An 18474-nucleotide genomic window follows, 5' to 3' on the forward strand; every position below is an offset into this window, starting at 1 on the left:
CGGGGCTCAGCACTCTGCAAATATCATCTCATCTGACCCTAGAATCAGGGAAGAGACTCTTCAGAGCTGCCAGCTCTGATGCCCTGGCCGGGTACAAAGGCTTAATCACATTTGTATTTTTGTCTCTTAATGGTGGGATCTTATCCATTTGAACTCCTTTTCCTGTTGTAACCACAATCACAGCAAAGCACCCAAGGGTCTAGTCTAACTCCAGGACTCCAGAGCAAATATTTCAGAAAGATATTTTTCTTTTGTGAGTGGGTCTCCCTATCTCTTCCAGGCTAGAAGTATTGCTTCCATTTTGGGGTGGGTCCCATTGCGGATCAGTGGGGGAGCATTCGCTTACTCTGTTTCTGCCTGTTCTTAAGCAGCCTGGCATTTCCTCCACCACCCCCACCCAAGAGGCCCGCCATGTTAGAACATCCTATGGGCCTAGTCCACTAAAGCTGTCCAGATGAAGAGCTGCACCAGCCTCAGTCTCCCTTGGAGCAGGTGTTACAGGCCTGTACCATCCCCATCAGGACAAAATGGATTGTTTACCTTTCAATTCTGCAAGCTGTACAGAGCCTAAACAGAGAAGGTAATGAGCAGCATAAGGGTCTTGAGTCTTGACACATGACAATTAGTTGAAGGAATGGAAGGGCCTACCTTGGAAAAGGGGGGGACACACTAGCCAACTCCTAGTGACCAAAGGGCTGTCCTGTGGAGGAAGGCTTAGCTGTGTTCTATTTGGCCTCCCAGGGTAGAACCAGGAATAACAGGGGGAAGTTACTAAGAGGGAAATATGAGGGCTAAGTCAGGAAAAACTTCCTAAGAATTACAGTTATGCGAAAAATGCAATGGGTGTCTCTGGAGACTCCCTCTCGTCAGTGAAGATCTTGGTCATGTTAAAGCAGGGATTCCCTTACAGGGTTAGACCAGATGGCTGCTGGGGTCCTTTGGATTCAAAAGTCTGTGATTATGAAATAGCTAACACAGTCTGGGCTGTGAGGTGGCCCACTGGGTGGAGTGCCAGGGCCTGGGGTCAGGAAGGCCTGAGTTCAAATAAGACCTCAGACACTTACTAGTTGTGTAACTCTGGGCAAGTCAAATGAGCTGGAGAAGGAAACGGCAAATCACTCCAGTATCTTTGCCAAAAAAACCCAAAAGGGGTCATGAAGAGTCAGACATGACTGAAACAACTGAACAACAACACAGCAGGTAGCCCCCCTCCAATGGCAAGCCAATGTTATGAAATGGGTAGAAAGCAGGTCCTGGAATCAGGAAGATTCAGATCTGAACTTCTGAATTTGAAGTCCTGAGTTCAAATGTGACCTAGGACATTTACGAGTTGAATGATCTGCGGTAAGTCCCTTAACCTCTCTGCACCTCAGTGTCCTCATCAGTAAAATGGAAAGAATCTTGGCACCTATCTCACAAGATTATTGTGAAGCTCAAATGAGGTCATGGCTATACATCAGTTAATGATGGACTATTTATTAGATGCTTACTATATGCCATGCGTCATGCTGGGCTCTGGGAACACAGAGACAAAAGTCTAACAATGGGGAGACAACATGAACAATGTGTGTGTACAAGATAAATACATGGTATTCATTACACTTGTTAATAAATGCACCATAACATTTACTAATAAATACATGGTGTTTATGACACAGGGCTTCTTAGGAGGGAGTCCATTCCAGGCAGGGAGACTAGTTCAAAGAGGGACGATGGCACCCTGTGCCCGGGGAATGGCAAAGCCAGTCTGGCTGGACCAAAAAGTGGATTAAAGGGTGTGTAATATAAAATAAATCTGGAAAAGCAGGTTGGATCCAGTCTGTGAAGGGCTTCCCATGACAAGTAGAGGCATTTGTATTCTATCTTAGAGGTAACAGGAAGCCACTGGGGTTTATAGAGTATGACCAAGTCTGTCTCTGCTCGACACTGTATGGGGATGGGAGCCAAGAAATCATGCTTCAGAAATATCACTGTAGGGTGGCAGTGGTAGAGGAGAGAATGGTGATGGGAAAGCCTTGAGCAAAGAGCCCAGTTAACAGAAAACCAGTTGTAAAAATCCAGATAACGAAGTGATAAGGCCTGAGCTTGGTGGTGTGTGGAGAGGAAGGCATCTGGCAAACCCTTAAAGCCATCATTTATGAAGAGACTTCAGTGTGCTGGGTGGGAGAGGAAAGCCAGTACCATAAGGTTTGGGGTTTTTAACATAAGCCATCTCTAAAAACTTTTTCTCTTTTCTCACCCCTTCTGTCCAAAGTGGTTGGTAACAGCCTTGGGTGACTTGAATAATCCCATCCAGTTACCCCAGAGGGATTGTTGGGATTTAGGAAAAACAGTTGAGAAATCCAGCTGTGTTGTCTTCCTATCTCTCCAAGCTGATTCCACATTAATTTCCCTTCTCAATCAATCAACAAGCATTTATTAAGCCCCACCCCCCCATGGCCTCTATGCCCCAGCCACGTCGGCCTGCTCACTGTTCCAGGGCACATTCCACTCCACCAACCGCACCTAGAATGTTCTCCCCCTTTACCTCCACTTTTAGCCCTCTTCAAGACTCAGTTTGAGGCATCTCTCAAGGTGGCCTTCCCTGCCTCCCCAGCTTTGCATTTATGTCTTTCCCCTCAACAGAATGTAAGCTATGGGAGGGCAGAAACATTTCTGTCTGTATTCTAGTACCGTGTCTGGCACATAGCAGCAGGCACCTAAGAAGTGCTCAGTGAAATAAATCTCAAGATCATTCAGCCATGGTTCTTCTCCTTCTCCCCTTCCCCACAAAGACCTTACAATCTAGTTGGCAGATAAGACACCAAAAACAATTGAAATCTAGAGCAGTATATATCCCAGATGCTGCTGTTGTTTATTCGACTGTTTTCAGTCCTGTCTGATTCTTTGTGATGCCATTTTGAGATTTTTTTAGCAGAGATCCTGGAGTGGTTTTTCCATTTCCTTCTCCAGCTTATTTGACAGATAAGGAAACTGAGGCTGACTTGCCCAGGGTCACAGAGCTAGGAAGCATCTGAGGTCAGATTTGAGCTCATGTTTTCCTGCCTCCAGGCCAGGTGCTTTACACACCGATCACCTATGAACTCCTAAATACCAGGCCAGCAATATTCTTCCATAAAGTTTTGTTGTCCTATCAGGGAGTTGAGCTTTGCCTACTCTAGGTGAGAAGAGCTGCACATCTGCTTGTCTTATGGCACATCTGGTTATGTTACCAAAAAAAATAAAAACATCCTCCAGCTTCCAAGAAGGCATGGCCCAAAAGGAAAGTGTGGGAAGGGAGGTTCATTAGGCCAGGCTCATCCTGACAGAAGTCCAGCGCATTCAGAGCTTTTTCCACTGTGATACCTTAAGTGATACAGCTACTTCTTACCTCTGGGCATTCCCTTCCTCCCAACAAAAATATGATGAATAAATAAGTGGCCAGGTGAACAAGAGGTAAGGTGCCAATTAGGTTATAGGCAGTGGGAAGAGCCTCGGACTTGGAAGACCTGAGTTCAAAACCTGCCTCTCCTACCGGCATGATCTTGATCAAGTCCAATTTCTCTCCGTGTCTCAGTTTCCTCATCTGTAAAAAGAGGAGATGGATCTTTAAGGTCTTTTCCCGTTCTGATTCCTATGGCAGGGACCTCATCTGACTTGCAAGTTGCCCAGTCAGGAAATTTTTATCTACAAATAGGTATCTGGTTTCATCTCTCCCAGGAGACTTGCAAAGAAGCATCATTTTTAAAGATGGAAAGGTCATTTGCCCAACCCCTGCAGATGAGGTGGTTTTCCCCAAGTCACGAAACAAGTGTCAGAATCAGAATTCAAGCCCAGGTCCTTAGACAGCAAATCTAATACTGTCCATCCCAGCACACATATGTAAGTGGCACTGTCCTCTCAGGGGAGCAGCTGGGGGGAGGGGAGGACAGGCCTGGAGTGCAGAAGACTCCTCTTTCCAAGTTCAAATCCAGCCTCAGACACCTACTAGCTGGGTGACCCTGGGCAAGTCACTTCACCCTGTTTGCCTCAGTCTCCTCATCTGTAAAACAAGCTGAAGAAGGAAATGGCAAACCACTCCAGGATCTTTGCAAAGAAAACCCCAAACGGGGTCACAAAGTCAGACGCAACAGAGTAACAACCATGTTCTCCTTCAAAAATGGAGAGATCATATGGATCAGTGACAAAACATGTAGATTCTCCCTGCCAGCTTTCTTCCCCACTACCATCATTTCCAATCACCTCAATTTCCTTACCTGTAAAATGGGGATAAGCACAGCCCCTACTTCCCAGGGCTATTGTAAGTACCAAATATCCGTGCCCTTGCCTGGAACACAGTAAGTGCTTAACACATGCTCATTTCCTTCCTAAACCAGGTATATACAACAAATGTTTGTACCTGTGGTGCCCAGAAACACAAAAGGCAGGCCCAACACAACCAACAAGCACTTTTCCACCCCTTGATGAAAAAAGATGTGTTTGACACAGGGAGCAGAGAGCTAGCCTTGGAGTTGGGGAGACCTGGGTTCCAGTCCTGCTACATGCTGGCTGTGTGATCCAGACAAGCTATAGGACCTCTCCGTGCCCAGGTAACTTTTTTTTTTTTGCTTTTTGGAGGGCACTTGGGGTTAAGCGACTTGCCCAAGGTCACATGGCTAGTAAGTGTTAAGTGTCTGAGGCCAGATTTGAACTCAGGTCCTCCTGTTTCCAGGGCTGCTCTATTCACTGCACCACCTAGCCACCCCCCAGGTAACTTTCTAAGACTAGAAATCACAGGTGAGTTGTCCGTCTGATTGGTGGAGGGAGTTTCCACCCCTGACATTCCCCAGACCAACATAATCCCAAATTACAGCTAAAACAACAACAAAAATGCAAGAAATAAAAAGAAAGACAAAGTTTAGTTTTCAAAAAAAACTTCAAAGAGAAACAGGAGCCAACCCTTAAAAAAAAATCACAGGGGCCAAGTTAGCGGCCTTTTTGGGTGACATCACGCCTCCCCAAGCAGCCTCTCCGAGGTCTGCCTCTCCTTGGGCCTCAGCTGCACAGCTCCCGGCGGGCCCAGTTCCACGCTACTTGGCTGTCCATCTGCTGATTAATTTCATCTGAGCAGCTCATCAGTATGCTGGGAGCGGCCAAGCAGAAATCCATCTCAGCATCCTCAGTAACGATGGGGAGCAAAACCAGAGGAAGGAGCTCCCAGCAGCTGAGAAGCAAGAGATTTGCACATCAGCTTTTCCATCTGCAGGGAGACTCACCAACACGCACCCCAGGGGGTTCCTTTCTTGCTGCAGGTGGTGCCACCAACCTGCCATGGATGTGTCCCAGGGACACTTGTGAACAGTCTTCTAGCACTGGTCACTAAAGAGAACATGGGGCTCAGTGAAAAGCAAGACAGTTTTCACAAACAAGGCACTGATGTTTTTGCTGGAGAATCCAAAGCGACATTTCCATCTCGACATTTTTGTTATTTTCCCTGGAAACACTTGGGTTTTTGTGGCACATGTCCAGGATATCACATGCATGTACACACACACACACAGTGATAGGGAAACAGTAATCAAATATATTCATGTTCAAGCACCAGATTCTGAATGTAGAATATAGCCTCGATGTATTTCCTATTCAGATCATGGGAAAGGTGTAGAAAATTGTATGGTGGGCCATTACCAAGAACTTGTCTGGAATGAACAGTCACAGTGATTTTCTCCCATGGTCAAAAACTAAAGAAAACACACGATGTAAGTATTCCTAGTTACATTTATTATCAGAACTTAGGAACTTGAAAGACAAGAAGCCTAGAACACACAGGTGAGGACCTCCCATGAGGTAGACTGGACTTTCTCCCCCAACCAACCTCCAGGCCCCATCTAAATTTGCCCATAAATCTTCAAACTGTCCACCAACTGCCTGCTCGGCTCACGTCGCTCCCAAACTCAGACTGCCTGGGAGTTGCCTCCCGTCGCAATGAACCCCTCTGAAGTCTGGCACTTCTGGGCTACCATGAGGAGAGTGATGCTTTGCCTCTTTGCTGTTAAGAGCCGGAGGCTTCATGAAGGAATGAGGTCACTTTCACCCAATGTCACAGTGGGAGAGGACCCTACAGGCTCCTACTGGAACAATATCCCCCTGACAATGTATCTGCAGCCCTCCATTGAGGGGGACCCCAGTACTTACCAAGGCAGCCCATTCCACAGAGGGATACTTCTGGTTGTTAGGAAATTTTTCCTGGCTTTAAAGCCAAATCTCCTCTCTGTGATTTCCACTCATCCCCTCAGGAGCCAAGCAGACAAGACCAACACTCCTTCCATATGACCAATGGCTAAATTTTCTAAAGCAACCATCATGCCCTATCTAAGGGTTCTTTTCTCTGATCTTGACACCCCCAGTTCCTTCAACCTGTGCTCATATAACATGGGTTAAAGGCCCTTCCTAGTTCTAATTGCCCTTCTCTGGACCCCTTGTTAATGCTCTTCCTAAAATGGGGTACCCAGAGACCAAAATGGCTCTCATCTAGGTAGTCAGAGTCACAGAATCTCAGATCAGTAAGGTGGTCTCAGATACCATCTCATGATAACAAGATTTCACACCTAACAAATGGTCATCTAGCCTTTGCTTGAGGCCTTTCAAAGAGGAAGAACCCAACCCTCCCAATTATTTGGGTTTTTCCCCCAATATATGTGCCCCTTCCCTTGCCTCCAACTCCCACCCATTCATCCTCCTTCTGCCCACTAGTCACAACCTCTAAGTGTTGCCTTTTCTGAAAAATGAGGGTGTTGTATCAAAGGATGTCCAAGTCCCTTCCAGCTGTAACACTTGGTGATTCTTTAAGTGACAACTAGCTTTGAAGGCATCACAGGAAGTGGGAAGGTCATTATCCCCTGGACATTACATTAGCTTTGTCACTTTCATCCAATCATGTTGGCCTTATGCCAGCTTCCATTCATAATTGAAATATATGGTTTCCATCTAAAAAGTCCTGCAGTGCTTTGAATTGGCTACCTTAAATATTGCCTGTCAAGGGATGTCCAAAGGCATGGATATCCAATCTGAAAAGCTGATTTGCAAGTGATGTTCAAAGCTGTGGGTGATGCTGACTTTCTCTTCTCTGCTTTCAGACAAAACCAGACACAGGATTAGGAGGCTGTGAAGGAAATAGGGAACACAGACTCATAGATTTATAGCTGAAAAAGAGACTTAAAAATCATCTAAGTCCAGGGGTTCTCATCCTCTCGAGGCCATGGCCTTGTTTGCCAAAATATGCTAACTGCATTTCAATGCAAATGTAATCCTGTATGTTTTGTTTTATATATTAAAAACATTCTTCTCAGAAGGGTCCATAGGCTTCCCATATACTATCCTAAGAGTCCAGGACATAAAAAAGCTTAAGAAAACCTCATTAGTCCACCCCATCCCCCCTTTTACAGATTATGAAACTGAGGCCAAGAGAGTTTAAGTTTCTTGCCAACATCACACAGGTAGTAAAAGGCATTGATTAAAGGGCTCCGGACCTCAAATGAGGTCATATTTGTAAAGTGCTTAGCACAGTGGCAGGTGCTTTTTCCTTTCCCTCCTCCACTTTCCCCTACTAGCCTTGATCTAACATTTGGTAAACTCATGGTCCACTGAGCAGGCACCATGACATCATGAAAAGCACAAAGAATTTGGAGGTTGGGAAGATGTGTATATTGAAATATCTGCTCAGCTATTTACTAACTTTGTGACCCGGAGATTGTCACCCCACCACCCTCAGTTTATTTACCAGTAACATGAAGGAGTTGAACGACTCAATTCAAGTCAATTTGACAAGCATTTATTAAAAACTTAGTAGTACCAGGCACTAGACAAGATCAATCAAGCAATCAACAACCATTTATCTATTGTTGCTCTGGGCCTCTATGCTAGGTTCTGGGGACACAGAGACAAAAATGAAATAGACCCTGCCCTCAGGAAGCTTACAATTTATCAGAAATACATTTACACACATTTTAAATTTTATGCATATTTATTTACATAAGTATTCATAAATTTAAAAATTATAAAATAATAAAACAAAAAAATTAAAATTTTGAATTTATGTATTCTTATTTATGTAAATAGCTACATACAAAACATGTATGAAACAGCAGATAATCTTTGAGGTCTCTTCTTGTTTTAAAATATTGTGATCCCTGCAATACCCAAAGTTTTTCTCATGCCTCTCAGGAAGGGTGGGGCAGGCAAAAGGCATTAAGTTGGGTTACTGAAATGTTTCCCTTTTTACACTTTTTTTTGTTGCTGTTTCAGTCACATCCAACTCTCCATGACCCCATTTGAGGTTTTCTTGACAAACATACTGGAGAGATTTGTCATTTCTTTCTTTGGCTCATTTTACAGATGAGGAAACCGAGGCAATTTTCCAGCTAGTAAGTGCCTGAGGTCAGACTTGAACTCTGGAAGAAAGAAGAGTTCCCAACTCAGTCCAGTCTGCTGCCTCCTACACCACCTGGCTGCCCTGGCTGCTTTCTAGTTAGTCACTATTCATGAACCAACAGACATATAGAAACTCCCCCCACCTGCTCCTCCTCACATTTAAAAATAAAGTTGCCTATTTATTTAACAAGAGAGAAAATTCACTAGTACCAGGTGGCCGGGCTGCCCATGAAAAAAGAACCAGAAACGCTATTCTGATCACTGATGAGCAGGGCTCATGTAAGTCCATCTAACTTGGGGTGAGTTAGATGAGAGCTTTAGGTACAAAGGTCCCCTTCTCCAACCTCCCAGGAATCCTGGCAACTCTAATAACAAGGGCTAAGAAAGCATCCTGACCCCAGCTCTGCTTTTATGAGAGGAGAGAGAGAAGGAAGTGATGATCATAACGAAAGGTTCACAGAAAGTATCCTGAGGAGTAAGGAAGCCCCCACCTCCCAAGGGCCTCCTTTCAATTCACAGAAAGGAAGTACCCACCCATAGTTACTATGGGCTGTTCCAAGGAGAATCGGCCACGACCTGAGAAATGAAGCCATCCCCAGCTTCTCTCTGGGCAATTTCAGGACAAGCAGTCGTTTGTGGACCTCTGGTTCTGCAAAGGGGGCTCGTGTGATTTCTGAAAACTTCATTTTCTAGATGCAACAAATGCAGATCTCATTTTAGTTAATAGCAATAACCCTTTGCAAACAGTAACTTCATCTGATCTTCACAACAACCTCATGAATGATTCCCATTTCACAGCAGAGGAAACTGAGGGGCTTAAATAACATTCCCAAGGTCATTTAGCTAGGAAGTGCCTGCAGGGGAGTCCCAACATGGGTTTTCCTGCAGATACAGTCTCTGACCATTGTACCACACCACTTTTCAGTTCTTCAAGAGACACATCTGGATGGCTGAAAGTCCACTGATGAGGATGGACAGAGTGCTCTCTGCTAGGGAGGTGGTCTGCTAAAAGAGAAACTTCTCTTTAGACAGTTCTGACATTGCTGAGTTAAGCAGCTCTATCACCCAAATCAGCCTTCAAAACAAAGCATAGCACTCTCTTGTTAAAAAAAAATTAGGCTTTCCTTTACAGCCTTGCATTCTAAATGGCTATCAGCTTCCCTATGAGTATTTCTAATAATCAAGTAAACCTAATCAATAGAGTAAATCAAGTAATTATAATAATTAGTCATAGCGGAGAGATGAGACCTGTTACCCAACCAATAAACCAATTAACAAGCCTTTATGATGTAACTTACCTTGGGCCAGGAACAGAGCTAATGCTAGGTATACAAAGAGAAAAATGAAACAGCTCCTACCCTCAAGGAGCTCACATTCTAACACGAGTCAGCCTGAACAACACTAGATCCCAAGATATCTCCTGAGAAGATGGAAGGTTGACAGCAAGGCCCTGAAGATCATGGTGGATGGGAAGGCACAGGCAATTGGGGTAGAAGAAGGAAAAGCCTTGTGAAGAAGGCAGTCTGGGAGCTGAGTCTTGAAGGCAGCCAGGGAATCCAGGAGGCAGAAGTGAGGTAAGAGAACATGAGGGAAAGTCAGTGAAAAAACATGGCAACCAGAGACAGACAGGGGTATACAAGGAAAAGCAGGTCAATATAAGGGTATGTAGAGGGGAAAATTTTATAGAAAACTAGGAAGGGGTCAGGTTGTGAAAAGCTTTAAATGCCAAATGGGGAAGTTTTATTTGAGCCTAGAAGAAACAAGGAATCATTGAAATTTATTGAGTAGAGGGTGACAACAATCAAACCTGCCCTTTAAGAAAATCACTTGGGCAGCAGAGTGGTGGATGGATTGGCGTAGAAAGAGACCTGAGTCAGGAGACCAATGAGAAGGCTAATGTAGACCAGGTGAGAGGTTATGAAGACCTGTACTAGGGAAGGTCCCTGTATGTAGGGAGAGAAGGGGACATCTCATATGAGAGACAGTGTGGAGGTGGAAACAGCAAGATCTGGCATCTGATTGGATGTATGGGTGAGGGAGGGTGGTTCATCCAGGATGACCAAGGCTGTGGACCTGGGAACTAGGAAGGTGCTAACACCCTTGACAGTCATAGGAACATTTAGAGTAGCTTTTTTTTTTGTCTTTTTGGAGGGGAGGGCAATGGGGTTAAGTGACTTGTCCAAGGTCACACAGCTAGTAAGTTTTAAGCGTCTGAGGTCAGATTTGAACTCAGGTCCTCCTGACTCCAGGACCAGTGCTTTATTCACTGTGCCACCTAGCTGCCCCTAGAGTAGCTTTTAAGGGAAATGTAATGAGCTTTGTTTTGGACATGTTAAGTTTGAGCCGCCTATGGGACATCCAGTTCATAACTGAAAGGAACTTTAGAGGTCATCTAATGGAACCCTGTTACTTTACAGATGAAGAAACTGAGGCCAAAAGAGGTCATGAACTGTCCAATATCCTACTGGAAATAAGAGGCAGAAGCAGGTTTCAGTGCTATGTCCTCTGGCTCATTCTTTCTGCTGTATCCCATTACTTCCTTTTGTCTATGTATAGAGTAAGAGATAGGCCCCCTTGTTTAACAGATGAGGAGATTTCAGCCCAAAGAAGTGAAGGAATTTGCCCAGGGTCACACAGGTTGTATGTGGCCAAGCCTGGATTCCAACCCCAGAGCAAGCCTGCCATCATGCCTCCTGTCACTTCTGTTCTACCAGGATAGGAAGCCACAAGGTTTGGCTTCTCAGGAAACCACAAGGTTTGGCTTCTTCTGGCTACTTCGGAACAGGAATGTGATCCATATGGCCAGCAAAGGAAGACAAATGTCGAGAATAAAATGAATTCACTTGGGATCATTGATCATTCACAAGAAAAATTCACAAAAAAAAAATCTTAAAAGAGATAAATTTGCTCTTTTTTAAACTTTTTTTTTCTTTTCAATTACTTGTGGAACTTTAATAGTATGTGGATTATGGAATGACCAACCGTGATTCCAGAGGCCAAACAAAGGAGCAGGCTATTCACCTCTTAATCCAGAGATAGCTGATGAATTCAGGCTGCAGAAAGAGACCCCCATTTTTGGACATAACTGACGTGAGAATTTGTTTTGTTTAACTCTGCATATTATTACATGCATTTTATTTTTCTTTCTTTTTTATCTACCGTGAAGTAGAGAGAAAAAAAATCAATGCTTGCTAATTGAAAAAAAAAAGTTTTAAAAATGGTTTTAATTAGCTGCAGACATTTAGAGGCAACTAGGATCTCTCCAGACAAGTCTCTCAGTCCTTCCCATTAGGCCAATAACCTTCATGCTTTGCCGCAATGCAGCAATATGCTGAATGCTGTTATCTTGCATTTAAAATCCACTCTGAAGTTCCCCATTTTCCAACCTTCCCCTGTTCTGAGCCTCTTTCCTCCCCTGAATCTTTGAAGAAAACAAAGATGGATGGGTTAGGGATTTTGTGAAACTATTCAGGGGCCTGATCTCTAAGCTAACCTGGAAGAGGTGCCAAGGTTAACTGAAAGCACACATTAAAATGAACACAAGATTGGGGGGGTGGGGGGGATCATATTTTTAAAATAAATAAAATGAGGACAAGGCTGCCCTTTGTTCACAGAGGCATTGCTACTGACCCACCTTCAACTTCTGTGTTGTTTTTGAAAGTCGGTGACAATGGCTTTGTCCTCTCCCAGTCAGGCCCTTTCTGCAGAGGCTGGTTAGGACCAAGGGCACATGCATTTCTGAGATAGCAGGCTGTGGACATGAGCCAGCCAGCTAGTCCTTGTCAATCACAACCCATAACCTTGGCCTTCTTTACACTGAGTCCTAGCCAGAAGACCTCAGCCAAGTACCTTACATTGACATTAAAGTTGCTTTTTAATTTGACCCCAGATCAAAGCATCACAATCCAGCAACAACAAAGCAAGCAAGAGGAGTTGGCAGAGGAGTCAATTTGCTACATTCGTGGTCCTTGGAATGAAATGTTTTTAAAGATATATCCTTGATATAAAACATGTGTAGGGGATCTTGGACTGGGCTGCCTTGGACACCACTGTGTGAATCAGGAAAAAAATTACACAAGAGCAAATCTGTCCAGATAATAAGGGACGTCTCTGAGGAACTTTAGCTCGTCAGAATGAGGAAATTGAGTCTCAGAGAGGGTAAGTGATTTGTGTGTGGGCAGGTCTTCCTGAGTCTAGTTCTGGGACTGTGTCACTGCCTCAAGCTAGGCATGATTTCCATGGAGGGGGTGATTAACATTCTGGATAAGCACATCTTCCAAAGAGAGAGTTCTTAACCATTTCTGTATCTCAGGTCCCTTTGGCAACTAGGGAAACCCACAGGCCCCTTCTCAGCATCATGTGTCTAAATGCATAAAATAAAAAACATAGGCATACAAAGGAAATCAATGATACTGAAGAACACTAATCCAAATATTTCTAAAGTTAAGTGTTCAGGCCCCGGGTTAAGAATTCCCATCATTTAAAGTATAACAGACCCTCCAAATGCTTGGGAAGCCACCCATAACAAAAATCAAGGAGATAGAAGCAAAACAGAAATTGAGGTTTACAAAGACAAGCCAGTGCCCAAACTGACCCCTCACACACAAACACCCCTCCCCGTCCCATTTTAACCCAATGAAGTAAAAGAAATGCCGTCTGTTTCATTTCTCCTTCATTCAATATCTGCAAGAGTGGTTAAAGCCACATTCCCTGCCCGGGCTCTAGTTTAAGGCTCTGAGAAGTCACTGATCTGACTTCCAGAAGAAATTTCTGGGTCCCTTAGAGAGGGGTCAGAGAAAAGCAACCAAATCAGGGAGAGGGGACCAGCTCCTGGGGTATGGTGGGGGAAGGGCTGGGGCTGGCTTGTCCTAGCTCCCTAACTAAGCCACAGGTGGGCTCAGACAGCTGCTTGTGTTTCTTCTGCTACTCTTGTCTGTGGTCAATGGCCACTGGGGCAGCTGGGTGGTGCTAATGGATAGGGTGCTGGCCCTGGAGTCAGGAAGACTCATCTTCCTGAATTCAAATGTGGCCTTGGACACTTACTAGCTATGTGACCCTGGGCAAGTCACTTAACTTTGTGTGCCTCAGTTTCCTCATCTGTAAAATGAGCTGGAGAAGGAAATGGCAAACTGCCCCAGTATCTCTGCCAAGGAAATCCCAAATGTGGCCATGGAGAATCAGACATAACAAGTCAACATGTATCAGACTGATTGATTCATTCATTGGTTTGGCCTTTTTAGTACTGAATGCTGGAAAAGAAGGTTCAGGGCTTTTGTGTAGGGCTTAAGAAGACATTAACAAGCCATTATCCATCTCCACAAAGGGCAAAATCAGGGTCTTAAATTTCAGTCAGCACCAGTAAAATAATATAAGCTTGGCCCCAAATCAGGAGCATGAGGAGATATTTCGTCTCCCAACACACATACACCCATGGGGGAAGTGGTGCCCATGGGTGTGGAACACTGCATATGTTGTCAGATTTTTTTTCATTTATTCATTGCTTTTTCTGGATTTTTCTCTTTTTCATTTAAAAAAAATTATTCACTGTAATGGATGGCTTTCTGGGAGGGGGAAGAGGAAAGATGTAGGGAGAAATTTAATCAGTGTAAAAACAAAAGATATCAATAAAAAAAATTTAAGAGAAAATGAATGCTGTAAAATTATAAAGAATTAACTTTGCCCCACAGAAGAAATCTAAGACACCTCTCCCCACTGCTTTGTAAAGATCAGGTTCCATGGGAATGAAACTCTGCACATAATGCCAGCATTTTTGTTTTAATCATTTTGCTGATTTTACCTTCTTTTTCCTTTAAAAAAAATTCATTGTCACAAGAGATGGGTCTTTGAGAGGGGAAAAAGGGAGGTATACAAGGATATTTTGTTCACTGCAAAACAAAAAACACAATCTATTTTAAAAATATTCCAAATTTGACAATTTCAGGACGGGGACCTTTAATAAGAAATTTCCCGATGTAGTGTGCTCCTTGGAAAGAGAAGAGGATCATACAAGTGGTGCCTATGTAATTATCTAATTGGAGAGCAAAGTCAGTGGATCGTTCGGACAGAGTACGGGTCTGTTAGAAAGGAGTTATAGAGGTGAATGGTTATAACCAGGCATAGGGATAAAGGATCAAGGGTTAAAACCATTTCTGGAGGGCTACAAAATTCCCAACAACTTATTTAGATAAGAGAATAGAAAAACTTACTTATTAACAAGGAGTAGTAAAGCTTTGTATGAAAGTAGAGAGAGTGATCTTGCCACCCCCTTTGGATATTTCAGTCTATTTTCCCAGAAATATCCAGAAACTTCCAGGATATATTGATATCTGGGATCTTTGTCCTTGTAACTTTTTTGTATATGTGACATTAAAAATGCCAAATCTAAAAAGCAGCAAAGATAAACGTTTATGTGGAAAAAAAAAGGCAAAGAACTTAAGTCTATATAATTTGTGGCCTATGATTGACATGGATTAGATTCTGGGGGGTCAGGTCTTATCCTTGGCTTATTGTCCCTACTTGGAGTGTGCCAGGAAAATCTCTAAATATATTAATGTGTAGCAAATGAAAATATTTCCCCAAATCTGGATAATAGGGTCTCCTACTCCTATAGAAAAACTCATGGGATAGCTTTGATCTTTCCTCATAGAAAATGCAAAAGATACAAAATAAACAAGGTACAAACATAAAATATTGAAAGAGCTCTTCTCAAGGAGAGAAGCAAACTAGGAGTCACCACGTGAGAGCAACAGTCTGCCATTCCAATGGAATCCCTCTCTCCCACAGCATCATTTACAATCTATCCTTCCCAGACCCAAAGTGCCATGTCTAGAGGTTCAATATACTTTGGGGTCTATTGAACAAGCAATCCCCTTTCTGTGGAACTGGGCCTATCTGAGGAACTCCCTGGTCTTGCTCCCCAAATAGGACACTTCTCAGGAGCTTTTGTGAACCATCTTCTTCACACTGTATCAGGAAATCCTAGAACCCTCAGACTTAAGAGCTCTGAAACTTGGGATATCCACAAAGCTAATGCTGCCCAGGAAATCTCCCTTCTCTGGTTAGAAGGTTAGATTCCAGGATGATGCTTCCCAGAAAACTCAAAATGTACCCTCTTCTTTACAATAGTTTGGGGTTCAGGAACAATGTCCTTGAACTCCTCTCTAAGACTATGCACTATAATCTTAAAAATCACCATTTCCTGCCTCAGGACTGGAATGAATGAGGGTGGGAGAGAAGAACTATCTTCCTTACTTTACTTCCCTCTGAAAGGGAAAGAGGAAGTTCTGTAAAGAGTGAGAGACATCCTCTAGCTAGCTCCCTGTGGTAGAGGGAGGTGAGGGGTTGGGGTGATGCTCAGTCAGACATTCACTCTTTGAAACCTAATCTGTACAGCACTAGTGGGCATGCTCACATCCCAGAAGGAAGTACGCCTTCAGTACCTTTGAGACACCATTGTTACTTGGTTGTTTCTCATCCAAAGAACATTCTCCTTGGCAAAGAAAACAGAAGAAAAAGAGTTGAGCATCTCTGCTTTCTCTCTGTGTTGTCTGTTATCTATAATCCCATCCATACCATACAACAGTCCTACTCCCCCATCTTCTTTCCCCTGTATAGATAGAAAGAAAAAAGCCTCAACCTGTCTGCCGTTCTTAGGTTTTCCTCCTCAGCCTCAGTTCATCAGTGTTCTTGACAAGGACACCCGCTTCTCGTCCTCTGCATTACATGCCCTTCCTTTCTAGCTTCAATACATGCCTGCCCTTTAAGTACCTAAATTATTTAGTGAGCTGCCTGGGTGTTCTCATTGTTCTCCTTAGATAGTCCCCCTCTTTATTTCTGATTAGAGTTTGGGTCATTGTCTTAGAGCTGAACGATACCCTAGAGGTCATCCAGTCCAATCCCTTCAATTTACAGATGAGGAAACTGAGATTCAGAGTGGTGGAATAACTAACACAAGGTCATACAAGTAACAAGCCTGAGCCAGCCCCCATTCCATTACCTTCTTCCTTTTTTTTCTCCTTTGTGTCACCAACATTTCATTCTGAAAGTTTATTGTCCCTCCTAGGCTTACCCTTAGGCCAAGTGATCCTGCTTTTTCTTTCTATAAACACTATGAAATCTGTTCTCTAAAAGTAGACTGCATGTGAAATTATGCTAGGTTTTTGTCTCTAACAAATTCTTCACAGTGGAATAGTCACAAACCCCAAGGTTTCCATCATTTCTACTTAAACAGACTTGCTGGTGAAAATCTGATCCAAAGCAGAATTCCATTCTTCTTGGTTCATTAAATTTTTTAATTCATTTAATTAATTAATTAAAGGAAGAAATAATCATTAGAGGAAACAAGGAAATTATTAACTGCTTTTCTTTTGACTAGGCCAGAATTCCAGCAGATAGCTGGTTAAAAGAAATCCTCCAGTCATTACATAATACCTCAGTGTAAGCTTGTGATCTATTTTCCAAACCAACTCCAGGCAAAATGGCAGAAGTAGGCAAAGTTTATATTGACTAGTAACTAATTCTCATTTTGACAGCCCCTTGCTTTTTCAGCATCAACCCCTACATACTACCCAAGCAAATTGCATACACACACTTATTCATGGATCTCCATCTCTCTCCTGCCCTCATCAGTCAACACACACATAGATACAGTTACACCCTTTTCCCAATTCCACCCCAATCTACCATCTATGGGAAGTGTGCTATGGTGGTACACTACAGACCTTTCGATCTCTTCATCTTCCTCAGCAATGAAGTAGAAAGGACACCAGATTATAGCCACAAGTGTCTTCAGATTTCAATTCTACAAAAAAAAATAACATATATGATAACTATAATTCTGCAAATCAAAACAAAAAAAGAGACAAAGTGTGGGCCAGATATAATGTCCAAGGTTGATTCCAGATGACTGAGGTTAAAACATCTTTCCTTTTTGTTAAGAAACAGCTGACTCTTAAGAGTGGAAAGTTATATCTTATCTGTTCAAAATGTTATATTAGATTGTTTTTCTTAACTATTGTTTACAGGAAAGGAGGGTGATTCATTAGGAACTGTCTGATATGATAAAAAAAATAGTAATAAAAATTTTTGTTAAATTCTGGTTCTTTGACTTCCTGTCAGAGTGACTTGAGCCATTCAACCCTGCCTGGTCTTTTCTATTCCTTCATCTGAAAAATGAAGAGATTAGAATATCTCTCAGGTCCCCTCAGAGTATAGTATAGCTAGCTAATCTGATAATCTGTGCTGATTAGTGGGTGTTTATGAGATTAAGAGATTCTGAGGTAGGAGTTAGAAGTGATTAATCCCAGGATACAGGAGAGGAGACCAGCAGTAATCGGCACCCAGGCCTGCCACTTGGGCAACCCCAACGCTGGCCTTGCTCTTTCTGGCACACATGACTCCATCTCCCAGATTTGTGTCTTTGCACCAGTTCCCTCCCATGCCTGGAATGCTCTTTGTCTCTTGGCTTCCATCGTGACTCAGCTCAAATCCCACCTTCTGCAACAGGCCTTTCCCATTCCCTCTAGTTGCTTAGTGACTCCCCCCTCAGAGTGCCTTCCATTTGGCCTGTAATTATCTTATATGTTTGCACAGTGTCTCTCCCAATAGAAGGTGAGCTCCCAGAGGACAGGGACCATGGTTTTACCTTTCCTTGTATTCCCTAACATGTAACACAGTGTCTGGAGCACATGGTACAGGCCTGATAAATGCTTGCTGACCCATACAGTGAGTCCAGCCTGAGCTGGAGCTCTAGCATGGAGTCAAAGACATGACCTGAATGGGGCGTCAGAAGTCATTTAGCCCAACTCCCCGAAGGCCAAAATCACATGGGTCAGAAGCAGCAGAAGCAGGACTTGAACCCTCAGACCCTAGAGCCTGTGCTGCCTGTGCCGGACTTGTGGCCTCCCTGCAGCCTTGAAAGACAGATGACATGGCAGCCCTTGGCCTCCTTTACAAAAGAAATCAAAGTGCTTTGCACATTCATGGTTAAACTAACTCTGGCTGGCTTGCAGTCATTCAACTCTGAACTCAGCAGAAGAGAGAAAACAGGAGAGTCACCTAAGGAGCCTGGTAGATGGGCTAGGCTTC

General features: G+C 43.5%; 1 long non-coding RNA gene across 2 annotated transcripts in view; it reads right to left on the reverse strand.

Moving 5' to 3' along the window:
• Window positions 1-7790: 7790 nt before the first annotated feature.
• The window catches only part of LOC138161445 (uncharacterized), a 29243-nt gene continuing 18559 nt past the window's right edge, over window positions 7791-18474 (reverse strand). For both annotated transcript variants that reach the window (XR_011168358.1, XR_011168359.1), the window contains exons 2-4: window positions 17109-17188; window positions 8923-9077; window positions 7791-8408 (exon numbers count right to left, since the gene is read on the reverse strand). This is a non-coding gene — a long non-coding RNA (uncharacterized lncRNA). The remainder of the gene's footprint in view (window positions 8409-8922; window positions 9078-17108; window positions 17189-18474) is intronic.

The sequence above is a fragment of the Petaurus breviceps genome, unplaced genomic scaffold (assembly GCF_028583685.1).
Source record: "Petaurus breviceps papuanus isolate PSGF00001 unplaced genomic scaffold, PetGlider_PUasm1.0 185, whole genome shotgun sequence".
In the NCBI taxonomy this organism is placed as follows: Eukaryota; Metazoa; Chordata; class Mammalia; order Diprotodontia; family Petauridae; genus Petaurus; species Petaurus breviceps.